Genomic DNA, 9062 nt, shown 5'->3' with positions numbered 1-9062 from the left:
TTAAGACGCGGTGCATTGTTAGCTCCGTTTCCTCCCCTGCCTGCAATGTTTCAGATGCTGAAGGCTCCAGTCATCTCAGTACCTGAGTGAGGACCACTTAGAGCAGAGTACCTCATCCATTTGATGAACCTAAAGTGAAATGAGGTTTTAAACCATTGGGATTTAGAGTCTTGTTTGCTGATAACTAGCATAACTAGCACAGTGAATATACTAAGATAAAAATGAATCTGAAAGAGTAAAAAATCTGATGAGAACAATCAGCTTTAACGTAAATTGTTAATTTCAAGAGTATCCTGTCTATTGCAGGATCAGCTTTAATAAAATATCAGTTCAGTAGTGTGACTTTTTTTTTCATGCCAGTATCATTTGTCTTCCAAGCAAGATTTATTAGTCTTGGTCTAGATTAAAGCAAAAAATTAACCTGTACTAGTTACTAAATGGTCTTCTCAGCGTCCTTAATGTCAAATTTCGCATAAGAATATTTGATGATATGTAGATATATAGATATTAAAAAGCATTTTAAAAAATATTTCAGTCCTCATATTTAAATAAATAACCATATACATATAGCCTGTGGGAAAGGTGGGTGATATATATTTGGTATATTATTTGACATTTTAAAGATTATTTGGGGAAAATCCTTGGGAGCAACTTGAAAGACATCTTTATTTTTATTATTTTAGATATAATGACTTATCTTTACTAGTTCATTATTATTGCAGCATAATTAATTGTGAATGATTTATAGAGATTAAAAAATGCTAACTATTACAGCATTAATATTTGCCACATTTAAAGGTATATTCCAAACAATATTGCAAAAAGTATTGAAGACGGCTTTGAGCAGTGACAGCCTTCTTATTGTAAGCATGTAGTCTTCCCCCGAAATGCAGCTCATTTAGACATATCAATCCTGATGTGTATGTATCTTACCCATTACTTCAAATAATTTTTAAAATTATGTGTAATATAAAAGTTTAAAAATTACAAACGTTTAAAGCAGTCATATTATTTTATAATCACAAATCCCAACATCGGACTCTAAGCATCCACTGAGGAGAAATAAATATAAAAATAAAATAATTCTGGTGGATTTTATAAATGCCAAAGATGAGTTTCCTTCTTTTATTTTGATACAGAAAATAAAATAAAATCTGTTCAGCAATCTTTTTCTTTTTAAATGCAGGAAACTTAGATGGTAGGTAGGAGGTCTCAGTGGTATGTCTCCCCACTTCTCTTCCGAGTCTAGGACATTCTGCCAATTGTCCAGTAAGGGGAGCCATCGCAAAGTAATTATGGGCACATTTACATGACAATTTCTCTAATGCACACCTTGCTCTTTAGCAAATTTTCTAAGTCATCACTGACCATGCTTTGTCTGTATGTGCCCGGGCTGGCATAGCAGCAGGCCACCAGATAGTAAATGCTGTGTGAAAGCTCAGAGGCTGTTTCTCTGCAAATTCTTTCCCCGCATCTCCTGCTGTTAGGAAAAGCTTCTATTACACAGGAACCGGGCAAAAGGCTCTGATCTGAGTCATGCTGCTGCTTTAATATCTACCCCTACTCTGGTCTCTTTATTAACTCCTCTCACCTCTCCAATAATAAATGTAAATTACATGTTTTTTTCAAGTCCACCTACCTACTCCTTTCAGGAAAAGCCATTTGTTCCCATGCACCTGGAGCTAATTCTCGCTTTATCCACTGAGCCAACCTCCTGCCTTGCCAACTCCTGCCAGACCCCCCTAGATGCCATTTTACCTCTTCTGGAGGCCTGAACCGGTGTGTTTTCAGGCTGGCCTCCAATGAAAGAATTCAAGCATTGAGTTTTCCCAGGTATGGTAATTCTCTGCACTGTTTCAGATACCTAAAGAGATGAGGGAAAGGGTTTGCGTGTGGCACCTAGCCAAGCATAGTTCTTTCAAGAAAAGTCAATAATGCATATTATAAACATGTTTTGGTGACCAAACACAGCCTCCCAACTATAGGTCTCCCCTAGAAAAGTGAAGCAATTATTTCAATCAGTCAAGTGAAAAGGTCCATTTATGCTTCAATTCTCTGGCTAATTCAGGCAAGAGTAAAATTTTCATCTGAATGATCTCAGTAATTAGCTTGCTGCTTTTCTTTACCAATGAAACCTTGACAAAGAAGCAGAGGCTGTTCCATACTGACAGGGTAGGGGTAATCAGAGGGAACTTGTGCACAGAAAACATCTATGAGAAGGCATATTAGTGGAGACTTTGTTGAGAAATTTCAACAAAGGCTTCTAATCCTAGGTTGTTGGGTAAACCTTAGAATTCAGTCTTTTGTCCCTTCCCGTTACCTTCCTCTGTCCACCAACAACTCTTCCTTCAGTGTTTCCAATCTAGAGCAAGTGTACCACTAGGTGCAAATCAAGAACTCTGTCCTCCTTGACCCCTGTCTGTTAATCTTCATTCAGAAACAGGTAGCCTCTCTATGTTTCCACAGCCATTGTCTTAGTTCAGGAAACCATTGGTGATTTGTATGGGCCTGTTCCATGTACAGATACAATGCCAAGTACTGCAAATACAGTGATAAGCAAGATAGACATGGTTCCATTGGTCATGGGTACTCTTACTTGGTTTCTCTGCTTCCCAGCTTATACACCTTCACTAATCCATTCTACTTTGCTGTCAGACTTCACCTTTCCAAACACTACACTTGTTGCCACTGTTTGTTTGCTTTTTTGTTTTTGTTTTTATCCTCACCCGAGGACACTTTTTTTTCCATTGGTTTTAGAGACAGAGGGAGGGAGAGAGGAAGGGACAGAGAGAAACATTGATGTGAGAAGGAAGCATCAGTTGGTTAACTCTCCTATGTGCTTTAGAGGAGGGAACGCGCCTGCCTGGACTGGGGATTAAGTCCGCAACCTAAGCATGTGCTCTGACCGGGAATCGAACCTACAACCTTTCTATTACAGGACAACGTTCCAGCCAAGCCACATTGACCAGAGTGTTGCCATTGTTTAATAGCCAAAGTTTTATGTACAACACAAGAATCTTCATGATGTTGCTTTGACTTTTTGTTCATTCTCCACTTTTGCCACTCTTGTGGTCTTATATTTGGCAAATCTGAACTTCACACAGCTGCTTTGATCAGAAATGCCTCTTTCCCACTTCAGCTGGCTAACTTACACCTGCACTGCTTTTTTACTTGGTTTTAACTATTAAAATTAAAATCCCTATATTATGACAACTTTTAGCTTCTTAGATTTTTAGCTGTTCATTCCACAGGGAGTAATTTCAGCCTCTTTGGATATATGAAGAAAACCTCTATTTAGTATAGACATCAATTCTTTTCATTAATCCTCTTTTGTTGCAATTTTTAACTCCTTTACAATTCTGAAGGTTCTCTTCTGAACACCTTCCAGGAAGTGAATATTCCCCTTAAACTTCAGTAACCAGAATTGATCTCAGCGCTGAATGTGGGGTCTATCATGAAGGACAAATCTGTACTCATTTTTAAACTTAAGTTAAAGACTTTATATTTATCTCTTTGTCTTTATTTCTTGTTTTGATTTGATGAACATTTCTCCCCAGGTCATTTCAAGGCTGACTATTCTCTCTTTCAGAGATGACCTCAGCTTCAGAGAGACACCTTGATCAAAAGTATGACCTACCTGGGCTATTTGCATCCAATGACCGGTTATGGCAGGGCATAAAGACGTAACATTTTTGCTCATGAGGGGACACCTCCAAAGGATCACATTGTCTCTGAATCTCCTTGTGGGTTGGGCTGAGGTTTTGTCAGACCTGCATCACAGTTCAATTTATCTCTCTATTCAATTGCTTTCTCATCGTTGCTCCCACAGGTATTAATACCTAATAAATAGCCTGCATGTCAAACTCCATTTCAGAGTCTGCTTCTAGAAAACCAAATCTGAGTTTTGGTACCAAGAATGGTCCCCAAAAAGTAGTTAATAAGATTAAATTTTGGAGCTGCACTTGCCACTTAGCTAGTAATGTGGACTCCATCACTGATGATATGTGGAGCATGGACTTTCCTTTCCCAAAGTGGCAATCCAGTGGAGATTATAGAACTCTGAAACACTAGAGAACTGGTGGGGGCACATAATTGCTAAAAGCCAAAAGGATGTAATTATCATAAAGAGCAGCAGAGTGATAGTCAGGAGGTCCTAATCCACAGAGAGTTATGCAAATATTTAATAGAAAGGGGTGTGCCTAGAGACTAAAAAATGAGCAGCCAACAAGGGTACTTCTCAGTTTATACAATCATGAAAAATTTGGGATGGATGGGGAGGAGCCTAAAGGTAATCATGTCAATAAAATATCTCTTACCCACTTTCCAGACCTGAGTTAGTTCACAGACACAGGACCCATTAATCCAAGAGGAGGCCAGAACCCTACAAGGAAAGGCCAGGCTACAACACGTGGTAGTGATTGAGCAGTGCTTCCAAAAAGGGACCTACAGCCATTTATTTGGATGACTGTACACCAAAAAAGGGGATTATGAAAATATTTAGATGTTTACACTGTATTAAACTGACAATGACCTGGAAAAATGAAGCTCCCTCTTCAAGAGAAGACATAGAAGAACCAGATAATAAACAGAGACTTGGTCAAAATCGATGAGATCTGTAGACTGCCCAACAGTTAGTTCTCCTATTCTAAGACATAATTGGGATTGACATATTTGGTATATATGCATGTAATCCTCACAGTGGACCTATCACCTGTGGGAGAAAGGCCATAATAATGGGGAAGGCCAAGAGGAAGTATCTGAAACTGTTGCTGTCCCTTCCCCAAATCAAGGTAAAATAAAAAACAAGTTTGCATTCCAGGGACGATAGTGGAAATTAGTGATGCCCTTAAAGACCTAAAGGATACAGAAGTGGTGGTCCCTATTATATCTCTATTTAAGTCACCTCAATGCAAAGTAGTCCCTGAAGAACACAGACGTACCCTGGAGAATGACTAAATTATTGGCCCTTCTACCAGGTGGTAGCCTCAATTAAAGTTGCTGAGCCAGGTGTAGTGCCTTTGCTAGAGAAGGTTAACTAACCCCAGGGACATGAATGAGGCCATTGATTTGGCAAATGTATTGCTTTCTATTCCCATTAGAAAAGAGGACTTGATGGTATGCGGAGCACAGAATTTCCTTGCCCAACCAAGGTGGCAATCCAATGCATTTATACAAAATGGACAATAATTTTTTATTTAGTTTTGTATTTTGCTATAATATTATATATTACAAAGAGATCCGGAGTCTCATGACATCCTGCTGAATACCACTCCATTTACATTATGCTAATCAGAGCAGATGAGCAATAAGTAGTCAGCATGCTGGAGGCCTTGCTAAAACACATGCATTCTGGAGGGTGGGAGATAAATCCTTTCAAGATTCGAGGGCCTGCCACATCAGTATAATCTTTAGGGATCCTGTGGTCTGGGACATTCCATTACATCTACTTCAGAGTAAAGATAAATTACTGCATGTTGCACCTCCCACCATGAGGAAGGAAGCACAATACCTGGTAAGCCTCTCTTAGTTCTGGATTCAGCACATTCCACACCTGGCCATAACCGGGCAATGTGAGACTGCCAGCTTGGAGTGTGGCACAGAGCAGCCAAGATCTGTGTAGCAGGTTTTGGTTGCAGTGGTGAAAGCCTTTTTGCTTGGGCCACGTGACCCACAGGCATTAGAGGTACCAGTGGGGGCAAAAGATGCAGTGTGGAGGTTATGGCAAGTGCCCACTGTAGAATCAAAACACAGGCCCTAAGATATAGGCATTGCCATTTAGAGCAATAGTTGATATGTCTTTTGAAAAACAACTCCTCATTCATTACTGAGGCCTTGTAGGGACTAAGTGCCTGACTGTGGGATACCAAATGACCATGTGTCTGGAAGCATGTTTCATGATCTGGGTTCTAACAAAGCCACTAAATCAAGGATAAGACAGGGCTAGCAGCATTCTGTTGTACAGAAGTAGAAACACTGGGATTGAGCACAAACAGGACAGGAAGCCACAGGAAGTTGCATGAACAGGTAGCCCTGTTCTATGTCATCCACCACCATTGTATCTGCACCTTTCCCTCAGCTCACCCTCACTCCATGTGAAGCATTCCTTATTACCAGCTGGTGGCAGAGGGAAAAAAACACCAGTTTTTTGGCAGGAAGTGGATGCAGTACAAGCCAAAAATCAGTGGGTGCTGCTCTGCAGCCTTACTTGGAGTAGCTTTGAAAGACAGTGCCTAGGGAAAACCTTTAAAATGGGCAGGGCTCTGTTAGATGTTTATGGATTCATGCGCACAGGTGAATGGCTTCGTGGACTAGTCAGGGGCTTGAAAAGTGAGTCATTAGAAGATTAGGGAAAAAGAGGTCTTGGGTATGATCCTGAGGATGGACATATGGAAATGAGCACACATGTTAACACCTGCCAGAGAGCACCCACCACGGAAGAGACACTGAAGAAGAGTATGGACCATTGCTGTCCACTGCTGTATTCACTAGCCACATGGGCTAGTCCAGACTGAAACATGCTGTAAGTGTAAAATACACACTGATTTCAAAACCTAGTGGTTCAAAAAAATTATGGAGAATAATAATTTTTATATTGATTAAATGTTAAAATATTTTTTATTTGTTAAGGTTAATATCAGGTTAAAGAAAATATATTGAAATTAATATCACTATTTTCTTTTATTATTTTTTTAAAAAATGTTTTATTGATTATGCTGTTAAAGTTGTCCCAATTTCTTTTCCCTTTGTTCCCCTCCACCCAGTGACCCCCTCCCTCCAGTAGTCCCCTACCTTAGTCCATGCGCATTGGTTGTGCACATAGTTCTTCTCAACATCTTCCTGTCTACTCCACTCCCTCCTACTATGCTTCTTAATTCCTGTACCATCTACCTCCCTTTTCCCTCTTCCCCCTCCTCACTGACCTCCCCACAATATGTTCCCCATACCTATAATTCTTTTTCCACTCTCATTGCCTACTTAGTTTGCCTTTGTTTTGGTTCCCTAGCTTCTGTTGTTGGTTGTTGTGATACAGTTTTCAGTTTAATGTTCATAGTCTTGATCCTCTTTCTCCTAAACAAGTCCCTTTAACATTTCATATAACAGTGGTTTGGATCTGATGAACTCCTTCAGTTTTACTTTGTCCTGGAAGCACTTTCTCTGCCCTTCTATTCTGAATGGTTGTAGGTTTTTCTTTTCATTACTTTGAATATTTTCTGCCAGTCCCTTCTTGCCTGCAGAGTTTCTTTTGAGAAATCAGCTGACAGTCTTATTGGGACCCCTTCGTATATAGTTCTCTTCTTCTCTCTTGCTGCCTTTAAGATTCTCTCTTTATCCCTAATTTTTGACATTTTGATTATAATGTGTCTTGGAGTGATTCTCCCTGGGTTCAGTTTCTTTGGAACTCTCTGTGCTTCCTGGACCTGTAAGTTTTATTTCCTTCCCCAAGTTAGGGAAGTTCTGCTTCATTATTTTTTCACATAATTTTTCAATTTCTAGTTCTTCTTCACCTTCTGGCAACCCTATTATTCGGATGTTGGCTCTCTTATAGCTGTCCCATAGGTGTCTGAGCCTCTCATTTTCCTCACTTTTCATTTCCTCTTCCTGCACTGGTTGACTGTTTGGTCCTTCCCAATGTTCTGATTTGTTGATTTGATCCCTGATTTTCCTTCCCTCACCACTTGTTTTGTATGTATTTTCATTCATCTCAGCAGGGCTAGCCTTCAATCCTTCCCCATCTTGTTTAAGATACACTGTGAGATCTGTAAGCTTTCTTATAACCAGAGCTCTGAACTGCGCCTCAGAAAGATTTCCTAACTGCTCGTCTGATAAATCATGTATTTGCTGTCTGGTCAGCTGCATCACCAGGATCTCTGTCATGATCCCTGCTGTCCTGACAGTTTGTGTTTACCTTAGTTTACTGGGTGGGGCTGTCATGCCTCCTAAGCTATAGGGGGCGGAGCTCCATATACTCGTCACTACCGGGGACCCTTCTCACCACACTGTGGTGCTTTGTGTGGAGGTGGGGGTCCAAGATGGATTCCTGCCATTCACTCTCCTCTCAGAGACCAGGAGCCTCCTCCTTTGTCCCCAAGCCCTCTGGCCCTCACAGTTTGAGGCAATGGGGGTCTGCCTTTCCTGGCATTGGAATTGCGAGCTGACGGGTTTGGTCTGCAGTCAGGGGTGCTCCCCAGGCACTTCTCGCCTCCCCTTAAATACAGGTGTCTGTGCTTACTGCAGTCCCGCCACCTTCGCCACAGCTGCTGCCACCAGCACAGCTTGACCTCTCCACCTCAGCTTTGCCCCTCCTACGCATCCAGATGAGCACCACTTGTTTATAACTTCATACATTGGACTTCCATGTAGCTTTATTTTCTGGAACTTCTGGTTATTTCTGGTTTTGTGGTAGTTGTATTCCTTCTTAGTTGTGGAGGGAGATGGAGCGACTCAGTCTAGGCCTCCATCTTGGCCGGAAGTCCTCTTTTACTATTTTTAAAGTGGCTACTAGAAAATGTAACTCACTTTTGTGTCTCACACTATATTTGTTTTGGAAAGTATGGAGATAGACAGAATAAGTTGGCCAGATGATGGCAACCAGTCTCAGCTATTGATAGGCGCATGAATTGGGTGGCAGTGGGCCATGCAAAGACTATGCTTAGGCCCATGAGCATGGCCTCTCATTTACCAAGGTTGGTAAAGCTCCTGCTGCTGTCAAATGCACAGGCTGCCAGCAGCAGAGACCGATGCTGAGCCCTCAGTGTGGCACTGTTCTTCTGGAGTGCAGCCAGGTGCTTGGTAGATTGATTACATTAGACTTCTTTCATTCTGGAAGGGCCAGGGATCTTAAATATGTATATATATATATATGGAAAAGTAAGTTTACAGTTGTTTGTATGGAAAATAATATAATTAATAAATAATAATACAAAATAAATTGTTTCATACCCACACTGTAGATTTACATTTGTAGTACCCTATAAATAAATAAATAAATAAATAAATATATATATATATATATATATATATATATATATATATGTATATATATACGCCCCCTCAGTCTAATT

Source organism: Furipterus horrens, unplaced genomic scaffold (genome assembly GCF_987537825.1).
Source record: "Furipterus horrens unplaced genomic scaffold, mFurHor1.1.pri manual_scaffold_1, whole genome shotgun sequence".
Lineage (NCBI taxonomy): Eukaryota > Metazoa > Chordata > Mammalia > Chiroptera > Furipteridae > Furipterus > Furipterus horrens.
Note: the sequence above shows the minus strand (reverse complement) of the source record.